This window comes from Pteropus medius, unplaced genomic scaffold (genome assembly GCF_902729225.1).
Source record: "Pteropus medius unplaced genomic scaffold, Ma_sr-lr_union100, whole genome shotgun sequence".
Taxonomy (NCBI): Eukaryota; Metazoa; Chordata; class Mammalia; order Chiroptera; family Pteropodidae; genus Pteropus; species Pteropus medius.
In genome coordinates this window covers 2387136-2411110 of record NW_024344253.1, presented here as the reverse complement: position 1 = coordinate 2411110, position 23975 = coordinate 2387136, and the positions used below count along the sequence as shown (strand labels likewise).

Genomic DNA, 23975 nt, shown 5'->3' with positions numbered 1-23975 from the left:
AGTTAAACATTATATAAATTTAGTTTGGTGCCAAAATTTATTTTATTAAATATTTATAAAATTTATCTTAAAATTGTTTTGCATGACGCTATGGTAAGGAAAAGTTTCCATATTGCAGATGTAATTCAACTGAAGAAAGGTGAACTGGTATATACAAACTGTTATAAAGTATGCTTTTGGGGAACGTATGACATGAGATGTTCAACATGGACATGTAATAATTCATGTTTGGTGCAGGAACAAAAATTTCTGAGATTACTCATTGCTAGAATATTAATTAATTGCACCTATTAGGTGATTACATGGGTGGGGCTGTAAAACCATAAATGGGGGGTGAGTACAACCTCCAAAGCAATATTTAAAATGCTGTCTTAGGGGTTATAAATCTTTACATTTATAAAGCAATTTCCTTTTACCTGATTTCCTAAAATTAATTTCCTCAACATTAATTTTCCCAAGTTAATTAGTCAGATAGTTAATAATATTAGCTTATTTAACATTAGCTCTTTTGGTACTTTGCATGTACTGTCTAATATAATGATTTCAGTTTATTTTTATGTACTTCTTCCTTCATTCCTACATATAAACTCTTTGAGGGAGGGAATTTAGGGTATGTGCAAATGTATTTGTTAACATGATTTTTTATTTTTCTATCACTGGCCACCTAATGAAGTTTCTTGAATGAAGCAAAAAATAGAAATACAGAGAAATGATATGACCTGAGATGATAACACAACCACTTAAAAGCAGACCTGGGTTTAAAATTGTTTTCCTTCCTCCAGTTCTTGAGCTTTGCATTCTTCTATGACAATCCCGGTAGAGATCTCTGGAAGGACACTAGTGTGGTCTATATTAGATCAGGGAATAAGCTGACTATAAAGCATGATCCTGTATAATGTTATGAACAACTGAAGAGCACTGTAAAAAAGAAAAAATCATGTAATTTTTGAACATCGAAAGCCATTAAAGATTTTCAAGTCTAAATCTCTCACTTTAAAAGTGTGAGAACTATAATTCAGATAAATTCAGTGACTTCTCTGAGGTCTCATTTATACATTATTAAACAATTAGTGATCAGGGTTTTATTTAGAAGGAGAGTCTTTCTTTATTATAATTGTTGTTATTATTGTATTTTGTGGAAGTTACCATTTTTATTCCATAATGTTATCTTCTAAATTGAATAAAAAGAATATTTTATCCTATTCTTTATAATTGGCAAAGATGCAGTGAGATGGGCTTTCTCCATTAAATATATATCTTGGCACAATTTCCTAGAAAGCAATTGGATAATATTTTTGACAGTACTCATTACGCCTGTGTTAGTTTGCTGGGGCTGTCATGACAAAGTACCATGGACTGGCCGGTGAAAGAACAGAAATTGTTTTCTTAATGTTCTGGAGGCTGAGAATCTGGGATCAAGGTGTCAGCAGGTTGGTTTCTTCAGCGGCTTCTCTCTTGTCTTATAGATGGCTGTCTTTTCCTGTGTCTCTACATGGTCTTCCCTCTGTACATGCCTGTCCAAATTTCCCCTTATAATGACACCAGTCATACTAGATTAGGACCTACCCTAATGACCTTATTTTAATTACCACTTTAAAGACTATCATCTCCAAATACAGGTACATTCTGAGGTAGAGGGGTTAAGACTTCAACATACAAATTTAGGAGGCTACAGTTTGGATCATAACAATACCTTTAAATTATCAAAAACACACCCAGCAATTCATCTTCTAGTAAACCATCTTAAGAAAAGAATTACAAATGTAGATAAAGAATTAAGTAGAAAGAGGATTGTCCCAATATTATGTATTCAATATAGAAACATGAAGGGGAAAACCCACTACATTCTAACCACTGGGCAATGGTTAAGTATATTAGGACAAATCCATTTAGTGGTAAATTTTGCAACCATTAAAATTATTTTTGAAATAAATTAACAATCTGGAGAAATATTCACAATCTATGTTACATGAAAAAGCACTAAACGTCACTGTATTTAATGATTATTCTGTGTATTTGCATGTCTAAGAGGCATCTCAAATTTAATATGTTGAAAATCCAAAATATGATTTTACCTTCAAAACCTATTCTTCCTGAAGTCATCACCATCTATTCTATCACTAGGAGCAAAATATCTGAGTTCCCAATTTTGTTATTTCTCTCACCTTCCATACCTAATTAATTAGAAGATCCTTTTGGCTATGCCTTCAGATATATACAGAACCTGATTATCTCTCACCATTTTCAACCATGTCAATCTTTCTAAGCTACCACCATTATCACTCACCTGGATTATTTTAATAGCCTTGAAATGGTTTCTATGCTTATGCCCTTTCCTGGTAGAGTCTCTTCTTATTAATACATCTGAGGAATCCTTTAAAAATTCCTCTGCTTGGAATCTTATAGTGATTTTCCAGTTTACTCAGAGTTTGTACAATTTGCTTTGTATGATTGTCACCACAGCAAGGCCTTCTCCAGCTACCCTGTTTAAAATTGTAACCAGCCCCCCTATGTAACTCTACTTAGACTTCTCTGCTTAATTTTTTAATAGCACTTATAACTGTCTGTTATAGCACTTATTGTGTCTTTTCCCACTAGAATATAGTCTAAAAGAACAAGGATTTTTGTGTTTTGTTCATTATATGTTTTGTTTCATTAGCTGTGCTCCCAGATTCTAGAACAGTTAGTGCTCACTAAATATCTGTTGAATGAATATATGAATAAATATCACCCTTCTTTAATGTATTTTTTACATAGTAGACATAAGCATTACATATTTTCTTGTAGAGTGCTCCAGTTTCCGGAGTACCTTTACATATTGTTTTTGATTTTTACTGTGATGCAAATGAACAACTCCGATTTGTTTCCTTGTTTTATTGATAAGACTATGCTGAAAATCTTAAATAATTTACTTAAGCTTGTTAAAATTATTTAATGTCGCGGACAGATCTAGAAGTCTGGTCTTCTGACTCTAGTGTGTCCTTTCCAGTATATCCCCTAGCCTCCTTAGAAAAGTCAAATAAGATCATGAGAAAATACATAATCAAAGTTAGGGAAATGGGATTGCAATGGTTGTCACATTTATGGCCATTGATCTTACATCATTTCTGAAGACACCAAAAATGTACATTTTCAGCCAAGTCTCTGATCACCAGATATAAAAGTTTTATTGTTTATTGATTTGATTTTCTGACTCTTTTACTTTGACTTTACAATATTCTGTTTTGATTTGATTTAGAAAATCACTGACTTATTATTCTCTGCTTATTGGTTGGGTTTCTTTGGAGTCCCAGAGAAGACGTTTTTTCTGAGCTGTTATATAGTTCTCTCTCCTTGTCTGCCTTTCTTCCTTCTTTCTTCTTTGGTCTTTGAAGCAACCATATTTCAGGCACTGTGCTGAATACTACCCAAAGGTGAATAAAATCTGCAAAATAAGTAGTCTAAAATTGTCTATTAAAATAGATACAAATTCGGTTTTAATAAATAAATTAGAAAATAGGCATCTTCTTAGAAAATAAGCATCTTTTTGACCTGTGAAAGTGCCCCTAAGAATGGCAGTTCTGAAATTTGTTAGTCAGGAATTTCTTCCCTTGGCAGTTTAATACCATTCTAGTTCTAATTGGAAATTCTGAATTCAGTAGGAGATATAACCTGGCAAATGTGTTTATACTGGTTAATGAAGCACGAAACAGTTATTTCCAGTATTTTTTAAGCAGGTGTTTCCATAACTGCTGTTTATTTTTGCCATTTTTGAAAATGTTGAACCATCCTAATTACATAAATATTTTGCACTCATTTTCCATTAGCAATTTTTTAAGACCTGAACATGTTACAAATCAGAAAATATCCTGGGTGAAAATAATAAAGAAGGCATTAAAGACAGCCAATTATTAGATATGTGCCTGTGGGACATCCTGTTTAGTTATGAAAGTTATAGCTCAGTAAAGGCATCAAGGATGGAGGTGAAGAGTTTCGAATCATCTGAATATATGTAGGTAGTTAAAAGCCTGTGGGTTGAATTGCCTAGGAAGACAGTTCAGGTGAGAAGAGAGTGGAGGTTAGGCCTTTGGGACCTTTGGACAAGATTAGGGAGAGTTGAGTGAGGCACTGGCCTCAGTGCAGAATGTAAGGGGACACCAAAAGACTCAGTAATCAAGATAAATAGTATAAAAATATATAAAACATGTACACAGGAGCACACCTCTTTCATTTTGCTGCAGGCTCCAGGGTGGTTCAGCAAGGCACTGAACACTTGTTTGGGACAAGTAGCAGAGTTGAGAATTTAGCTGAGAAGCACTACGAGGGGTGAGATGAGCATTGAGCATTGTGGAGGAGTTCCTACAAGGAAGGAGAGGTTAATGTGTTTTACCTCTTACACGAGATTTCCAAATGTGGTTGTTTTTATACTTTGGAAATTATCCTTATAGCTGGCCTTGTCTGCTGGGCCCATTTTTCCTTCTCAAGTTTATGAAACTGTTAAGCGGTAAAATCCACATAGTTAATAAAATTATCAATTAATTAATCTCATTCAGAAAGGGAAGGTGGAGCCAGTCTTGCTTGGAACCCAGCTACTCATTTCTGTTAAACTTTACCAAATGCAAGTTCCAATTGGTACATGTTACATTCACAGTATGGATTCCTATTTTTAAACTCCAAAGCAGAATGAACTTTTGACCAGATTCACAGTAAGAAAGTAATTCCTATTCTACTCTTTTCTCTTCTTACACCACATTCTAAAACGACTTCTCAAGCTTGAACTTGCTTTCCTGGTTGTTGACAATAGTTTTTTTCCAAAAGCAGACTCAGTATCTGAAGGAGTTTCTGAAATAAAAAAAAAAACAACCGAAATCAACATTCTCTGTAACTTAATACCTTCTTCAATAGGTGAAAAGTACAGTGTATAGAGAATACAAATATCAGGCTAGAAACTCAAGCATGCAGGAAGTATAACCTCCTTTGTTTTCCTATAATTGAACTTAATTTCTATTTTGAGCTTCTCTAAGAGTGGAAGCTTAGTCAATGTCACTTTTAGGATCCTTTCTTCTCTGTTGTCACCCACCCACCTGTGCGCCTTATTTCTCTGGGCTAACATCTGAGTCCCTAGGGACTTGGTGGCAGGTATGGTAGGCGAGGTGAGCCCTGCTGATGCTTCATGACATCTGTCCACTAATGACCATCGTGAGCATCGTGGAGTCACCTTCGTTCCTATTCACCAAGTCTCTTCCTGTCCACCACCTCTCTGCTGCTGCAAAGCCAGTCTTGAACACATGACCATCGTTCTAATGCTCCCTTAACATTGGGTTTGGAAGATTATGGTCTAGGCACCCCCTTAAGGCTTCTTCTAGTTGGTGAGTAACAGGTTCTCCATCTTATGAGTTCCATGCACCTGGCTAGTATTTGCTGTTTCCCTGTTTCTGACTGGACACTACCAATATTTCTGGGCCATTGCCTTCCTTTTGGATCCTCGTCTTGACTTTCCATTCTGAAAATTTTCATATAGTCTAGATGGGAAGTTAGGGCTGAAGAAGAAACATTACTTTTAACTCATCACACATTTCTTTCTAAATCTACTGTCACTCACTGAAGTTTTTTCAGTTTCCTCGAAAACTTGACTTCTGAAATCCCAAATCCGATAGAAACTCTTTTTATTTCTCTGGTTTCAGCACTTACATCTTTTCCTCCAAGAAATGAAAATCAGTGATCTCTCTTCCTAATATGTAAGTTTCTAAGAGAAAGGAGGAGGGATTATAGCAAAACTACCCTTACCCCATAAAGTGATTTTTAAATTAAATTGAACATAATTAATGATTATTTCAGTTCTCCATCCTGAAGATTCTCAAATGAGGTCTGGTGGAGGTGGGAAGAGAGTGCAGAGCAAGCTTCTTTTTTTGGGTGGGAGACGCTATAGAAAAAGGAGATGAGAACAGGAAGGCCATCAGAACCCCATGTTGCGGGGCTAAGATGGTAACTGCAGGACCCTGAAGTGAGTGCCTCCTTAACTGTGTTCCATAGGCACCTCACTTACCTCACATACTACTGGCCCTGAAAACCAGCCAAAGGTCTTCTGCCATCCTTGAGGTACCAGCCAGCCTCAGGACCCAGGAATGTCTCCACTATTGTTTAAACTGGGGTAGCAACTGCCAAACTGCAGCAGGGACTCAGATGGCTTTGGATGGCACAGGTGGCCCCAGAACTTCTTGCTGGCTAAGTGAGTGGGCTTCCTTCGTCATTACATCAACTGTTTAGTAATGTTTCCACACATTGTGCATTCCTGGAATTTTTGAAATCATTCTAGTGAATCCTCACTTAACGTCATCACTAGGATTTTGGAAACCAACTTTAAGCCAAACGACATATATGGAAACCAATTTTACTTGAGGCCAATTGATATAAACAAGAGTTAAGTTCCTATGGCATATTTCTGGTCACAAAAACATCACCAAACTACTAAATGAACACCCAAAACACTTCTAATATTAAACATGGGAATTAATGTGAGTCATACATTTAAGAAAGATAAGTACAAAGAAGATGATGATTTTCCAACCCACTTATTCCAGTTCAGGGTTGCAGTGGCCAGAGCCTCTCCCAGCAGTTGAGGGTGCCATGTGGGACCCTACCTGAACAAGATACCCTTCTATTGCAGGGCATGCACACAGACCCAGAACTCACTCAGTCTGGGACAATTTAGACATGCCAGCTTACCTCATGGGCACGTCTCTGGGATATGGGAGAAAACTAGAGTACCCAGAGAAAACCCACACAGACCTGAGGGGAACATTCAAACCCCACACAGACTGTGGCGCTGGCTGAGAATCTTTTCTTTTTTTCTTATTCATATTATAAGGAAACAATGTTGAATGAAATGTTATTTGAGGACCTGCTATGATATAGCTTTACCATTTATATTTTAAGAACAAAGAGATTAAGAAGTATAAATTGGCAGTTACAAAGTAGTCATAGGGATGTAAAGTACAGCATAGGAAATACAGTCGATAATATCGTAATAACTATTGGTAATGCCAGGTGAGTACTAGACTAATCAGTCTAGTAAATTATATAAATGTCTAACCATTATGTTGTACACCTGAAACTAATATAAAATAATGCTGAATGTCAACTGTAATTGAATAAAATAAAAAAAAGAACATAAAAAAAACAATTATCCTGCTGCATTTGTTGAGAACATTGTAATAAATTAGAAAATAAGTTTTAAAATAAGTATATTTGAAATGAGCTTTATTGGATAATTTTTTCCATACTTTTCACAGATGTTAGAAGTTATCACTAGATAAATTTAGTAATTAATTTTATGTATGCATGTTAGGATAGACATTAACTAGAAGAAACTATTTAACCCTTTAAAGAAAATGCAAGTTTAAAAGTTCAACAGAGGGAACAATTTACAGAGGTAAAATTATACTGTGAAATGTGACTACCTAAAAATCTTCTTGTCAGAGTATAAACCTTTAAGTAAAATAAAGATTCTGTACCTAAAATTTTGCCATGTGGTCATTTAGACATATGTATACTTTCTTATTTTGTTATTGGGATGGGGTCTTCTGTTGTATTAATGTTGGCACATAACTAGTAGTTATTTTTAAATAGTGGCATACTACTTGTGGGAAGGCACTTTTGGTACAAGTCTTAAAGTTTAGTTATGGATTTCAGAAGAATTTTAGGTGATCTGTTTCTTTAAGGATACAAAGGATACCTGGAATCATCAATTAAAATATGAAATCATTGATTGATTTCCATTGCCCATATATGACATATGAATTCCAAAGAGCATCTCTTGCATATCTTGTGGCACAGTCCAGTAGCTGGAAATAAGTTCCTTTAATAGCATTGAGCCCTCTAAAAGAATGAATGTATTACATTGCCTTTTCCATATTTATATAACATGACTACAGATCAGATTTTCTATCTAGTTTTTAAGACTTACATAATGTAAATATTTGCTTGAAATTTGAGTTTTACAATTTCATTAATTACCAAATGTTAATGGAGGACCTATTATGTGCCAGCAACTGTGAAAAGTGGTGGGGAAAGGGACACACATTTATCTTACACTGACAACTTCATGTCTTTTGCACAGGCATTAAACTCATTCACCATCAACTCTTGTTAGGATAGCCAACCGTGGGAATCATAGCTGAAATGTGTAATCTGGTCTCAGGATTCAAGATTGACCTCCCTGAGAAAACAGAATTTAAGGTGAAAATACAAAGGAAGGAGGGAAGGAAAAAGAAGAGGGATTTCACCAGCATGTACAACAAATGTCGAAAAGACTTAAGAGGAGCAAGTATGTTGAACTTAAAGTCCTGAAACAATTTCGGTTCTGCATGGTCGAAGTGTAGCCTGTGGGCAATACCAAGGGATGAGACAGAGGGATTAGCAGAAAGCAGTACAAATAACAATAACAGAGATGATGATGAGGATGATAGTAATAATTATATTTATCAGAAATTTCTATTTTCTGGTTAAGAATTAATTAAAGTACATGTCGTCTCACTAAGACAGCACAATCTTTGTTACATGCTCTAATTTAGAATTTTGCCAAATATCAGGTTATCTCTTTGAAAGTATGTGTTGTCTTGGCAATTCATTCCACACTTAGACTAGTGTTGTCAGAGATTTTTTCTCCAAGCAGAAGTATGTAATAAAATGTTAATTGACTAACAAGAAGAAAAGTGTTAACTCTTGATTTCCTGAGGCCCTTACAAGAAAGCTATGCTTTAATTATTTATTTCAGACTGATCACAACTTTCTCCACATCCATGTGACACACAAATTAAACTCATTTGTAATTGTCAACCGTCAGCCCTGTTACTTTTATTTTGCTCTTCTTTAGTTTGAAATTTTTATAATGCTTAAACGGTGGCTCTGTTTTTTTTTTTGTTGTTGTTTTTGTTTTATAACCAACTTTATCATTAATTAGAATGGTGTGTAAATATCTAGTCAGGGTTTAAATTGAAATAAAACAAACTTTCACTTAAGTAAGGTGTGTTTCATTTAGTTTTGTTAGCAAAAGATAGAAAACTTTCTCTTTAAAGCTAGGTTCCTTATCTTTGAGGTTGGATTTTTATGAAAGAAGATAGTGGAATCAAAAGGGTTGACCTATCAGCTGAAAGTCTTCAGAGATAAACTAATTATGTTCAGTTATTGGGTCTGCCATTTACTACCTCTGTGACCTTGAGTAAATTCCTCAATCTCTTCCTGCCTCTATTTTCTCTTCCGTATATGAGGATAATAATAGCACCTACCTGATATAGCTGTTACAGCTGTTGTTTGTCAATTTGCCTAATATACTTAAAACAATGCCCGACCCTATAGATAACCCTAACCCTAAGTGTTGTGTTGTTGCCTATCATTATTATCATTGATGGGATGGTATGCCCAGGTCTGTTTCTGTTACTACATATGTAGGTCCATCATGACAGTGGATAAAGAACAGAATAAATATGAAAAGACATGGAGAGGCAATGAACAGGAAGATACTAAGGACAGTAATGGAAAACAGAGCATTTCCTTTATTTTTCAAAAATTTCCTGGCAGCCAATTGTGTGTGTGTATGTGCGTGCTTGAGAGAGACTGACAGACACAGAGACAGAGATAGACAGGAACAGAAAGACACCAGATTTTTTGAGCACTGCCTAATAATATATGTATAAAGTTGGAATGAATTACCTTCATGGGATTTTTTTTTTTTGCCACACTTTTCCTTCTCCGAAAAGCTTCAGTGCAATGCCTTTGTCCTGCCCAGTTTTATCTCAGGCTATAGCTCTGAGTTGTCATGGGGACTCCACCCTGGCTGATGGTCCCTTGTGTGAACCCCTGCAGAGGTACTGAGTGCTAAGGTGATGTGCGTTCCTCTCTTAGAATGGCCTCAGAGAGAAATATTTCCTCTAAATGTCTGACAAGGAAATCTCTCTTTGGAGAAAAAATTGTCATATAGATTACATATTAGTCTAATAATATTGAGAAGGACCTAAAAGATCTGGAACCAAACTGATTTGATTTGTTTATACAGAAATTCAATGCGTAGTCATAAATATTAAACTGGAATTGTATGATGTATTATAGGTCAATAAGTACTGTATAATAAGGCAGATGTGTGTTAAGACTAAGTCAATAAAACAGAATATATATATTTTAAAAGATATTAATGAAGCATATTACTCTATTTGCAAATAAGAAATATCTTTGCATATGGGAAAATAGAATGCTCCAAACAAAAGAAATCAGCTAAATTGTCTTTAGAGCCTAAAGGTATATTTTACCTTTGCAAAACATTTATTTGGTGCTCATAGCAAATAAATATGCCAGTTTTGCCGTTTTCAGAATGGGTATACAATGGCAGCTGTCTTTCTAATTGCTCCCCTATTCAAACACTAATCGGTGGAACCCACGTGGAATGCTAGACGCCTGAATAGGTAGACAATGGCAGCAGCGCTTTTAATCACAGTCCCATTCAAGCACAAATCAGAGTGATGATTAAGGGACTTTAGAGGGAGCACTTTGACATCTGATCCTTTGAACTGACTTCTGTGCAGGCTGCACTCCACAGAGCTCACTTGGTCAGACTGATTTCCTTAAATAAAGTGCCGTGATTTCCAATGTAGGAAATATTACATTAGAGCCTATTGAAATGATTAGGAATTGAGGAGCTTTTCTTTTAGTTGGGATTTGGTGTATGCTGTATACTCACAAACTGAAAACATTAATATCACATGCATTACTCTGACTATCAGAGACCATAGAGAAAAAGCATGAAAAAGATCCTCCTGGAGTCACATACTTGCAGTTGAATATGAACGGCAATGTGGAACTTTGCTGTCATAGTTCTCCATTATGGAAGTTTATGAATTTAAAATTATTTAGATTTTTATATAACCCAGTCGAGATCAGCACATTCTAGTTGCATTACATTTTTTGATTCCTTTAAACCAGAATAATTTTTTCGGTTACCTCCCTTGAGTTGCTTTAATAATATTAATAAAAACATTGTGTTATACCATATCTGTGTGGTCATGCTTTGACTCAATAGTTTTTAGTAAGACAGAATGGAATCTTTCCTTTTTTTTTCCTCTCAGAATTTTTAACATCTATTTCAATTTTTTGACGTTTATATTTTACTTTTATGTGCACAGAGGCCTTCATAGAAAAAAAGTGAAGACCCAAAGAAACAGTTAGACTCATAGGTTTATATATCATTTTAACAAAGGATGATAAATTGTGGAAAATTGATCATCCTTTGGGCTTTGGGCTTTGGAAAAGGGCTTTGGGCTTCTAGGGTGGTTGATTGTGGGAAGGTAACTTTATGGGGGAAACTAATGGAACATAAGAGTTATTTTAGTAAGATCTGTTTGTGCATCTCGGTGCCGACTTTCTGTCTACAGTGATAAGGTTTGTTCTGGTACAGGAGAGGGGAAGAGGAACCCTTTCACAAAGGAAAATTTATTCCAGCTTTTAGGCAGATAGGGAGGGCAAAGAGCTCTTTCTGTGTTTGCTTTTTCTTAATTGCTTTTAGCTCTAAATGATTTTATGAAGCATATTTGGGGTAGCATATTCTGATACCTCTTATATACAACCTCTTATGATTGAGTTCCCTGTATTTTTTATGTTCCTTGGCTATAGGATTCTTTTCTACCACACACAAATTTTATCATAAATTCTGGGATAAATATGACGGTGGTATATACCCAAATCCATAGGTGTGTAGGTGTGGGCCCTTGAAGCTGTGTTTGTACCATCTGACAATGATCCTAATTCTGGTGATTCGAATCTGACTGAAAAAAACAACCAAATCAGGAACATCAGATTCTCTCCCAGAAGTCTGAGACAAGAGATCGAATTCATTCTGGGCTGTTTGAGCAGAAAAAAACATGAAACCTGGGTGTTTTGGGGTGTCTATTTTCCATATTCCATGTATATTAAAGAGCAAAAACAGCCAGTCTGAAGTGAAGATGGAGACAAATGTAGACAAAAAAGCTGCCTGGGTTACTCATGGCTTTTCATGGAGTTTTGCAAGTTGTGTTTTGTGAATTACTCTTGCATTCACACATAGTCTCTCTTTCTTTTTCTTAAACCGTCTAAAGCAGGTTTCAGATACAGACAACTAAAAAATCCCAAGGAGCACAGTGGCATATGTCAAATTCTAATGTCAAAGTCTAATGTAGAAAAGGTGTTTTATTTTCAAGGAATATGTTAAAATTATAAATACCAAAATATAATCAGACAAATTATCCTGGGTTTGCCCAGAATTTGATCATTTTTTCCAAAGAAATTTATTTTCAAAAGAGTGATCTAACTGTGATCAGAAGTGTGATATGTCTGACATAATTGACTCAAAGCAGTAATGTTATTGTACTGTTACATGGGGCAATAACATAAAGAAAAAATATTTTATTAATTAAAAATAGGAACAAGGATATTTTAGTAATGGGAATCAACATTGAGAAAAGTACATGTGAAGGATCAGTAAAATTCAGTAATGTTGAAAACAGTGCTGAAATGCTGAAAACAGTAATGTTGATGAAATTTTTTTTCCTGCTGAGACTTACATTATATTTGAGTCTTTCACCGGCCCATTAGCTCTACCATTCTGTCTGTTAACATAACGTTAATGTCAGGAAAGAAACTAGACAGAGCATATGCTCTAAGAAATCATTTGTCAACTATCATAAATGTGATATCAAGATAGCAATTCCAGATTGCATTTATAGAATGTCTTCCTCCAAGGAACTCAAAACACTTGACATTCAACTTATCACCTTGGTGAAGTATTTCTGTGGTAGGTATTATTGTTCTGCCATTTCCATCAGGAGAAAATACATTAAAAGCCTCAGCAGTTTTTTCTAACAGTTACTTAAGCTTTTTTCTCTTGAGATTTCTTCTTTGACCCATGTGTTCTTTAGAAGTGTGTAGTTAAATCTCCATATATTTTGTGATTTTCTCATTATCTAATTGATCTAGATTAATTCCATTGCAATCAGAGAGCAGACATTGTATGTTTTTTATTCTTTTAAATCTGTTAAGATATATTTTATGGCACAGAATGTCATTTTGCTTGGTGAATGTTCTATGTGAACTCGAAAAAATGCGTATTCTGCTATTGTTAGATGTAGTCTATAGATGTCAATTACATCCAGGTGATTGATGTAATTGTTGAGTTCACTTATGTCATTACTCATTTTCTGCCTGCTGGATCTGTCCACTTCTTATATAGTGACGTGGAAGTCGTCAACTATTATAGTGGATTCATCTGTTTCTCTTTGCAATTTTATTAGTTTTTGCCTCACAAACTTTGATAGGTATATACACGTTAAGGATTTTTATATCTTCTTGGAGAATCGACTCCTTTATCATTGTGCAATGTCCTTTTTTTCCCCCTAAGGATTCTCTTAATCAAGTTAATTAATGAATCCATAACCTCATATATTTACTTTTTTGGTGAGAATATTTGTTATACTTTCTTAGAAAATTTTAATTATACATTACAGTATAATCAACTGTGTTCACCATATATACATTAGATCTTCAGACCTTATTCATCTTATAACTGAACATTTATATCCTTTTAACAATCTCTCTGCCAAACACTTTTCTATTCTCTGTTTCTGTGAGTTTGACTTTTATTTATTTATTTAATATATATATTTTTAGATTTCCACAAGTGATACTATATGGTGTTGGTCTTTGAATGACTGATTTCACTTACCATAATGCCCTTCAGGTTTATCCATGTTGTTACAAATAACAGGATAATATTCCATTGTATATCCATGCTACATCTTCTTTATTTTGTCCATCAATGAACATATAGTTTGTTACCATATCCTGGCTATTGTGAATAATGCTGCAGTGAACATTGCAGTACAGAGATCTGTTCAAGATAATGATTTTGTTTCCTTTGGATATGTACCCAAATATGAGATTGCTGAACAGTAGTTCAGTAGCTCAGTTGGTTTTGTTCAGGACTATATCGTCAGGATCAAGACAAATACTTGGCAATAGTAGATATGCAAATTAATGAAACAAAGATTCTAGAAACTAGACTATCAGATATTTCAAATCTAACTAATGACCATGAGAAAAGATCAAATACTGCCACTTGCAACAGCATGGATGGATCTTGAGATTATCATGCTAAACTAAGCAAAATAAGTTACACAGAAAAAGTTGAGAACCATATGATTTCACTTATATGTGGGATATAAAACGTAAAACAACAATGAGCAAGACAAACAAACAAAAACTCATAGACACAGACAACAATTTAGTGGTTACCAGAGAGAAAGAAGGGAGGGAGGGAGGTAGATAAGGGGAAAGGGGATCAAATATATGGTGATGGAAGGAGATTTAACTTTGAGTGGTCAATGCACAATGCAATATATATATGACGTATTATCAAATTGTACACTTGAAACCTATATAATTTTATTAACCAATGTAACCCTAATAAATTTAATAAAAAATAATGAATGAAATTTAAATAATTATAGTTACACAGGTATCAGAATTGAAGTTCACATTTAAAGTTTAGTTTTTCAAATTCATTTGCTTCTTTGAACACCAGTAGTTTCATGTTGTATCAGTTTTGAGGTGGATTGAAATTAGGAATGTTTAGCCTCAGTAGATTCAGTAAAAAGGTCTGTAGCAGAATGCCTGATTTTTTCTTTCAGTATACCAGTAGTGTCTTTTAGTGAGGAAAATGATTCTTGAGTTCTATAAGTAAATGAGAGAATACAGCTGTCATCTTGGCTTTGAATAAAAGGCTGTTTTAGGTCATAAGAAGAACATCAGATAGCTTATATCTTTGGACTGTTATGCTGAGTTTTTATTTATTTATTTATTTTTTAATTTATTTAAATTAGTTTCAAGTATACAGTACATTGGTTAGACATCTATATAGTTCATAAAACAATCTCCTTAATTGCTCCTCCCCCCCGAACCCCCGGAACATGAGAAGTTTTTATTTTATCTGGAATTATTCTGCAGAAAGGTCTTGAAGAGGAGCATATTATGATTTTTGTGTGGTGCCCGAATGAAATCAGGAATAATGTTTCTCACCCTGATGCACCTAAGACCTGGACATTTTATAAAATTGTGAGATCCTTGGGGGCATATTTTGTAATATTGTTTGTAGGACAAAATTTCACAAAAAGAATTAATTTAGCTGATAAGAACACCACTGATTTTATTGCCAAGACATGCCGGTTTCCCCATCATTACAAGTTGAGGAGTCATTTAGTGTAGTACTTTCCAAACTTTTTTTCTTTGTTTTAGAACATCATGACACACATAGATATTAATAATATTTGCATGCCACACTGAGGTACCAGGGAGGATTTTGGGATATTTAGATAGGGCTTGGTAAATGAGTTAATTACATTTCCATATATTATTAAATTTACATAAACAAAATATTTGTACATAAGTATAAAACATATATGTCATTATATGTAAAAACAAATATATAAATAATATACAGTAAAATCAAACACAGAAGGAATACGTTAAGTATTTATAATCAATAATTTATTTAAAAACTTTCAAATGGGATATTTTTCAAATTATTAAGATTAAGAAGTTAGCAGAAGGCCCCGTACAAATAGTATTCAAATATATTTTCTAGTGTTGTAAATTTTGAATGTGTACATAAGATTCAATAACTTTTGGCACTATAAAAAAATGTTCACTGTTCATCCATCAGTATGTTGTGTTACACCTCTGACCCATTTGCAGAAGGCCTGTTAATATGCCCCATTATGGAAGTCATACTGAGAGGCCACAACAATTGTGATTACTCTGCATTTGTACCACTCATACCACCTCCTGTGGCAAGTCTTGATTAAACCAAGTCTCCCACTTCAAAGACTTGGCAAGGTGGTTAGGAGAGTGAATTGAAAGTAAAGATTTATATATGCTTTTGGAAAATCTTCTTAGGATTCTTCCCATTTTTTAAGGAAGGAAGTTTTCTATGTGTGGCTATGCAACTGCATGGATCCCCATATCTTCTATTATGACGTCAGAGATGATTTGAGCTACTTGATGATAGGTCTTGCGTCTTAGTCATCTTTGCTTCACCTATGTCTATATAACCACTTATAGCTCAACAATTTAGTGAATAATAAAAAAATAGAAACATCTTATGTATGGTCCTATGTATGCCAATTTAGAATGTGTGTCAGTGTTGATATTTTAAATTATTTTAGGTACTTATTTATATTAGATATCCTTTTTAAAACTAGGAGTTTTAGGCAGACATTTAAAGCATGCTTTGACTAGACAACTGTTGCTCAAATAAAGGCTTGTTGTTCTGGCATATAACAATTCTCCCAATTAGCCAAGGAGTTCACTGAGTCAAGATTTTTTAAGACTTCCCATAATTAAACTAATAGCATAGAAGTTCCTGAAAAGTTGATTTAAGTATAAATCAATCATGAATTAATTCTGTAAATGGATATTGAGCACCTACTATAGACCAAGAACTGGATTATGCACCAGGTATTTATACACAGAATGTTTAGTCTGGTGAGGGAGAGACACCTGTCAACAGAGCACTGTAATGAAACAAGAGAAATAACTTGATAGATGCCTAAGCACCAGGGAACATTTCTATGGAATCATTAACCCTGAACAGGGTTAACAGGTGTCAGTTTGTATGCCTGGAAGTGACGTTAGGACACAAAAACAGCACTGTGGGGTTTGGGTATTGACAGCCAGTTGGTTCTCACTAATAACTTGAAGTATATCTGAGGGAAATACATCTGACTGGTTCTTGCTAAAATAGCTCTTAATGTACCTATTTACTAATCTACAATGAGAAAAATAACTCCTTCATGTACCAAAATATTTTAATTTCTATGAATATTACTTTCCGCCTGTGTTTGAGCTATTTGGGGTATCAAATCATCATCAGAAATATGTTCTTGATTTAATCTTCTCTGAGAAATCATCATCACTGAGAAAGGAAATCCATTGAAAGCCAACTCATAATAAAAAAGTTGCTATGTGAGATCAGTTGAATTTTGAGTAAGACAGATAGAAAGTTGACATTATAAAATGCGGTTTCACAATGGAGATGATATTTTTAGAAAATGCGTAATTCAGTGCTCGTTGGCTACAACTCCACTTTTATGATTTGGATAACATTATCATTAATAAAGTAATAATTATAATAGATTACATGTATCATTTTAAAGATGGGGAAACAGGTTTAGAAAATTACTGGCACTGTGATATTAGATATTTCAACTCTGGTGCTATTTTTAATCTATAAAATGAGGATGATATTAATATATATGAGTGTTAATAATACTGGTATATTATAATAATACTGTTAAAATGTGACACCATGTGTCTGGCATATAATAAGCACTATGTAAGCCATAATAACACTTATAGGAAATTGTTATTACACCTAAGATAAACAGAAAGAAAATTATAACAGAGAATTTGAAGAATCAGTTTTTAATGTGACGATTTCTGATTTTAAGAATCTAGCTAATGAAGTTTTGTTTCTAATGCTGGTCCTTGAATATTTGTCAAAACTTGCATAATTTCCACTTAATTTTCCCATTTCTTCATTTTGTTTTCTTCAGCCATCATAAAACTGCACTTCTTGACTGGTTCAAAGATGTAAACTTTAACAACTCTAATTCTTTCTGTTTACAGTTCTGGCTTGCCTGAATTAAGCGCTCGTATGTGTTTGTGCACACACACACACACACACACACACACAATTTCTTATTTATAGTGCTTTACAATTAACGAAAGCTTTTGTATTTATTTGTTTAGAGACAACTTTTTTTTTCCCTTGCTGCCAGGACTATTAGCCACTGTGGAAATCACAAAATTAGGTATAGTCTGGTTTGGTTTTTGGAATAGCCAATATCTCAGTTTGACTTAGGATCAGAAACTTTCTGTAAAACAAAATAAATATATGAATATCTAAAAAAGACTATAAAAGGGAGGTCCAAATGTCCTTGCATATTTGTTATAATTAGTCTATCTTGAATTTCAGTAATGATATATGCCTTTCAAGTGTTTTGCCTTTATTTGATCTTGACCTTATATGTAATATCTACACTTAGATGATTTAATACACCATAGTGTAAGTGAAAGGTGTAATGAGTGAGGTGATATATTACACTAACTTAAAAATAAGAAGGATCTTAATTTGGCTTCATCATAACCAATACTTCTTACTACTATGTTTGAATAAGGAGAACAGAAATGACATATATGAATATGGAAATTAGACAAACAATAATTTATGTTCCAAAATTATAACTTGTTAGAGACTTATTATATTTTTGAAAAAATAGAAATTAAAATATCTTTTCATATACCTTTTGTATTACTATAGATATGGCTACTTCCTTTGTTAAATATTATCTTTTGAGCATCATTACTTTGTCAAATGATGAAATGGTGATATACTTAACTTAGAAAAGATGTTAAAATTCTATTTTGCTCTATTTTCCATAAAATGTATTGTTTTGTTTTATTCCATAGACTCTTAAAAAAAAAGAGGACAATGCATTTTTCTCTTTTATTAGCAAATTGGTAAGGAATCCTGGGAGATATATTCTAAAAAAATACATTTAAAAATCATTATTGATTTGATTTTTAATATATTATTTATAAACAGATGGTAGAGTTACAGTTATAAGCAATGAAATAAAAAAATTGCCTAGGCTGATGGTTTTCAGTAGGCAATTTGCATGATCAAATTAAGTTGGAAAAAATAAGAGACAATTCTATAGATGACATTATTGGTGGTTTTATTTTCCCTGTGATCTCATGTATTTCCTAGCTCATGATTGTATGGCACCTCTCATATTATTTCTCTTCTCATTTTCCTCCTATTTAGTTACTCTAGTATTCTGGGGCCAATTTTTTATAGATTTAAAATCAGATTCTGGCATGAAAATCTATTTATGTTAAAGAATTTTTATGAAATAAAAGGACTATTGAATGAAAGCACAAAATCTTTCATTAAGAAGCATTGTAGAAGTGAATAATGTTCTAATAAAGAGTTTTAGACTTCATTTTCATAACTAAGAATTTAGTTAAGTATATCTTAATTTACTTCCTTAATTAATACCTACATTGTAAGTTAAGTAACAAAGAAAACTGGAAATTTAACCTACATTTTACCATTTGCAAGAGAGGTGCAAAAATATTCTGTACCGTTGTAATTGTGCATGACTTTAATCAGCTATTTAGAAATCTATTTCAATTGCTTGCCGTGTTAGCTATTCAAACTCAAAATATTCTGTAAGATTCCCGTATAACTTGAGAACCAGATGACTCATTTCCCGTTGACAACTCAGCTTGTGCAATTTTATCCGTGGAGAATGAGCTGTCCATTACTCTTTATCACCATTCTCTGCTGAATACGTTAACTTTCTTCCTTTCCGTGGCTTATGTTTGTTTATCTAATTTGGATTATTAACATGCCATAATGGCCTATAATTTTTTCCCCTCAGTCATTTACTTCTCAGGCAGGAAATTTCTTAGAACTCCTGAGGACAACACCACTACGTGATATTTTGTTTTTGTTAAAGGAAAGTCTCAAAATTAAAAGTTTGGAAGAAACTCTTGTCTTCAGGAACAGCTTTATTCAAACATTGCTGCAGAATATTTGCACATATTTGGCCTGTAAATATGCATAAAAGGAGACAGAACTGATCTTGGTGATAAATTCTAAGCATGGCAAATCCAAAACTTATTGTTTCTTTAATTTTTAATATAACTATAATAATGCTTTGAAAATTATGAAAATTAATTCAGTTCTTATTTGTGGAATGCTTAGAGTATGGTACATGTCCTGGTACCAGACTAGTAAGGTTCAAATCTAGGATCTGTCAGTTTCTACTCAGGAAATCGTAGGCAAGTTATTTATTCTTTGTGCCTCAGTTTCCCTATCTTAAAAATGAATATAGTAATAGCTTCTTTTAGGGCCTTTGAAGGGCAGAAAAGAATTAAGTCATATAAAGCACTAGAACAATGCCTGGTACAGAACGAGAGTTCAGTGAGAGTTAGCTATTAAAGGATTGTTGGTAATGTAGAGAATTTTTGGAAATATGTATATAGATAGAACAGAGAAAATTGAAATCCTACCACTCAGTCACTAAAATTTCAAAGTGTGTTATTTCAGTCTTAGTCTATGCTTCGATATTTTTATTAAAAACGAGATTATAGTATACATCTTCATAACCTCATTTTGTTCATTTAAAATAATATGTAAATCTTCCATGGAATCACATATTATACTACATCTTATTTAAATGCATTTCGCATCACAGTAATATGATAATTTGTATGTCTAATGCCCTAGAACTGAACAGTGGGTATTGTTGTAATGGCCGTCATTCACATATATACATACTTAGGGTTATTTCCTCAAGACATACAGGAAATTTCTTTCTTGTATTTAACCTACAGTTATTAGTTTTAACTGAATGCAAACTGAAATAATTTCGTTTCAAATATTTGTAAACATATGAATCGCAATCTCATAATGCACAGGAAAAAAGTCTTTAATCTTTCCTCATTGTTTTCCTCTGAAAATGCTTTGATTTTTATTTGAGATTCTCCAAAACAAACATAGCACTGATGATGCTGACTAGTGGTGACATACAGAAGGGGCTACTACTTGCTGTTAATTATACATCACAGTTTTTCTTTTCTAACTATGAGTAACATTGATTCATGTCTAATTAAACATAATTATATAAATGAATCATTTCATATATAAATTTATATTAAGATCTTTAAAATAAGCAATTTAAATGTGGATTATACACGTGAATTTTGAAATGCTCATATAATAATGGTGTTTGATACTTACATGCTATGTACATATAAAAGAAAATTTTTTTAGTATATTTGCTGCCCTAAAAATATAAAATATAATTGCATATCATAGTCCAACCTCCTGTCTCCTCTATAATGACACTTTTAATATTCTCTTTAAGGATGAACTGTTTCGGATTTATTTTATTTTATTTTATTTTATTTTATTTTTATTTTTTTAATTTACTCAATATGACATTTTAAGAGAATAGCCACTTACAATCTTTAAAATATTCTTAAAAAGAAATGGTATTTTCTCATTGTTGAACAGAGAGATGTGTTAAAGTTTTCTATTGATATCGACTATTTAAAAAATATTTAAATGCTGTTTTCATTTCAGTTTCCTACTATTATATCTTCTTTGTGGATTTTACTGCTTATCATTATAAAACAGTCTTGTGCTTTGTATCTGCCTGGCCTATCATTTTGTTTTAAAATTTTCATTTGATATAGAGGTATGTCTTGTTATTTTGTTATTTTTCGATTCTGAGAATCTTTGTCTTTTAATAGGGAAGGTTAACCATTTTACGTTTATGTTCGATTGGTATATTTGGACTTGCACTCAAACGCTATCTTAGTCCCTATCCTACCATGTCTATAATCTTTATTTCTCTCCCTCTGTCCGTCCCTCTTCCTTCCTTCCTTCCTTCCTTCCTTCCTTCCTCTCTCTCTCTCTCTCTCTCTCTTTCTTTCTTTCTTTCTTGTTCTTTCTGGCTTACATCTTTATACTTTGTATAGATTAATAAGTCACATACTGTATTTAATTATGTAAGTATGTAATATTAAAATTTTAACATGTTTGAATTAATTGGCTTCTCTACCACAGTTAATAAATACCAGAATCAATAACTGAAGTCAGGCTGTATTGAATCTCTTCATTTAAGCTGATAAATAATCATATGCTATGATGCTTTTATTTTCTGCTTAAAAATCCCTTCTGTTATTTTGTTAGGAAAAGCTTGTGTTTAAAATCTGTTTTATTTTTTAGGTACTATGAAATTTCTCTTTTAAGAATAATTTTAAGTATTTCACTAAGATTCACAAGTATTTTAAGGACAGTTGTATTACCAATTGCTTATGCTTTTACAGTTTTATTATTTATTTATCTTCATTTTTTTATAATACATCTTTTTTTTTTGTACTTAAGAAATAAAAGAAGTGGAGGGAGTTCTTATTTGAATAATGATTTAATATTTTTCGTAGAGTTCAGATTCTCAGGATTTAACTGTGACTGTCTCCCAAAAGTATTTTGTTTTTCTTGGGAAAAAAAATAATTTACTTTGAGGAAAAAATATACAGTTTAGTGTTAATATGTTATGTTACATAGACCAGATTTAAATTCTTAGCAGTCAGCTGGAAATACAAGACTTATTCTTAAGTGAAAGATCAGCAGTGCAAGTTAGATTTGAGGATGAATAACTAAAAATGATAACTTGGGCAACCATTCTTTCCTCTCTTTTAGTCTTCTTATTTAATTCTATAAACTAAAAGGTAATTGATCTCTTGGACTATTATTTTTTTAAATTTTAGAAATCTATAATTCTTGATGAATATGTTTGTTGTAGAAACACATGATGAACTAATATTTTAAGAAGTTAAAAAAATTAGTAAACAAGGAATACTGATTTAAAAACAGAACAGAAAGGATGATGCGATGTTTTTTCCTATGCTTTTAAGACAATGATGTTAAACAACTATTTTCATGTAAAGGCTTCATGCTGTAATTACAATAAATTACACACTCTTTATCATGGTATAGAAGATCTATATGATCTGGACTGTGTCCACCTCTCCTGTTTTACCTTCCCCCATTAGGTACTTTATCACACTTTAGGCACACTTTTTTTTGTACTTTCCTTGAAATTAGTCAAGTTCAGTCATCTCAGGGTCTTTGCAGTTTCTTTTCACTCTCTCATGACATGAGAAAAGCTTTACTTGACTATTCTGTTTATACTAGGCCTGCATCCCCTTCACTATCACATCACCTTTGTTTCTTTTCCTAAAGCATTTAACACTGTCTGAAGCACTCAGTGTCATATGTCAACATTTGAAATGTGTATGGGTAACATATTTTAAATAGATATTTTAAGTATAGATTTGTATCATCTCCCTCCTCTCTATTCAAATGTAAGCTTTATGTGGACAGAGTGCTAGAATATTTAGAATAAACTCTAAAAGTATTATTAATTTATTTCTGATAAATCCATGCAAATCAAATTCATGCAAATGATTCATGTATGTGAATGTTATGGTTTTCTATTTCAGAGTATTGCTCACTCAATTAATAAACATTTGACTTAAGGAAAGAAATGTGACTATCACTTAATCTACTTATCACAATAAACAAGGCAGCCTGATTGTATGCTATGTTAAGTGTTTAAAAAAATCCAAATTTTCATTTTCAACTTGGCTGGGGAAATAAAATTCTCATGCAGTCAAGATCATATCGTTCACTGGAAATCATCAGAAGGCTTGAAAAATAATGGATTTGGGCTAGAGAATGGAATTATTCAAAGTCATCATATAATGGCACATTGGTGTTTTTAATTTTAATCTATTTTGTTTTGTCTTAAAATTGTATGCAGTTTACATGTAATTAGTTATGCTAAGGAATATTATAAAACCCTGTGTATTATACTGAAGAGGAGCGTATTATTTGTTATGAGGGAAAATAGTTTCTGCCACTAAATCAGTATTTTCTAGTGAGTCAAAGTGTCACTTTAATTTCTAAGAACATCTAGATTAGGGGTTTGGAGAGGGAGTTATTGCTGTAGTGAGAAGCTGGAAAGCAACATTTTGTTGATTATATTCAAAATTGGTTAAATGAATAGAACAAGTTGTCCATTTTTGAGCTCTATTAAGAAGAGAAGTTGAGAACCTGAAGTGGATTCCTGAGATAAGCACGTGTATAAATTGAGAGTTAAAAACAAATCAGAATGATGAAGCCAGGCTAAGGATTGGATTGTTCAGGCTTGAGACTAGAAGAGTGGGGAGTTAATAACAGTCTTTAAAGATGAAGGGTTCTACAAAAGAAAGATGACTGCTGTTTTCCATCTCCACTGAGTACAGGACAAGAGGATGGGTTTAACAAATATTTATTGAAC

The 23975-nt window shown here is 33.1% G+C and overlaps 1 protein-coding gene across 3 annotated transcripts in view; it reads left to right on the top strand.

Moving 5' to 3' along the window:
- The window catches only part of DPYD (dihydropyrimidine dehydrogenase), a 701368-nt gene that overhangs the window by 35428 nt on the left and 641965 nt on the right, over positions 1 to 23975 (top strand). The window lies entirely within an intron of this gene.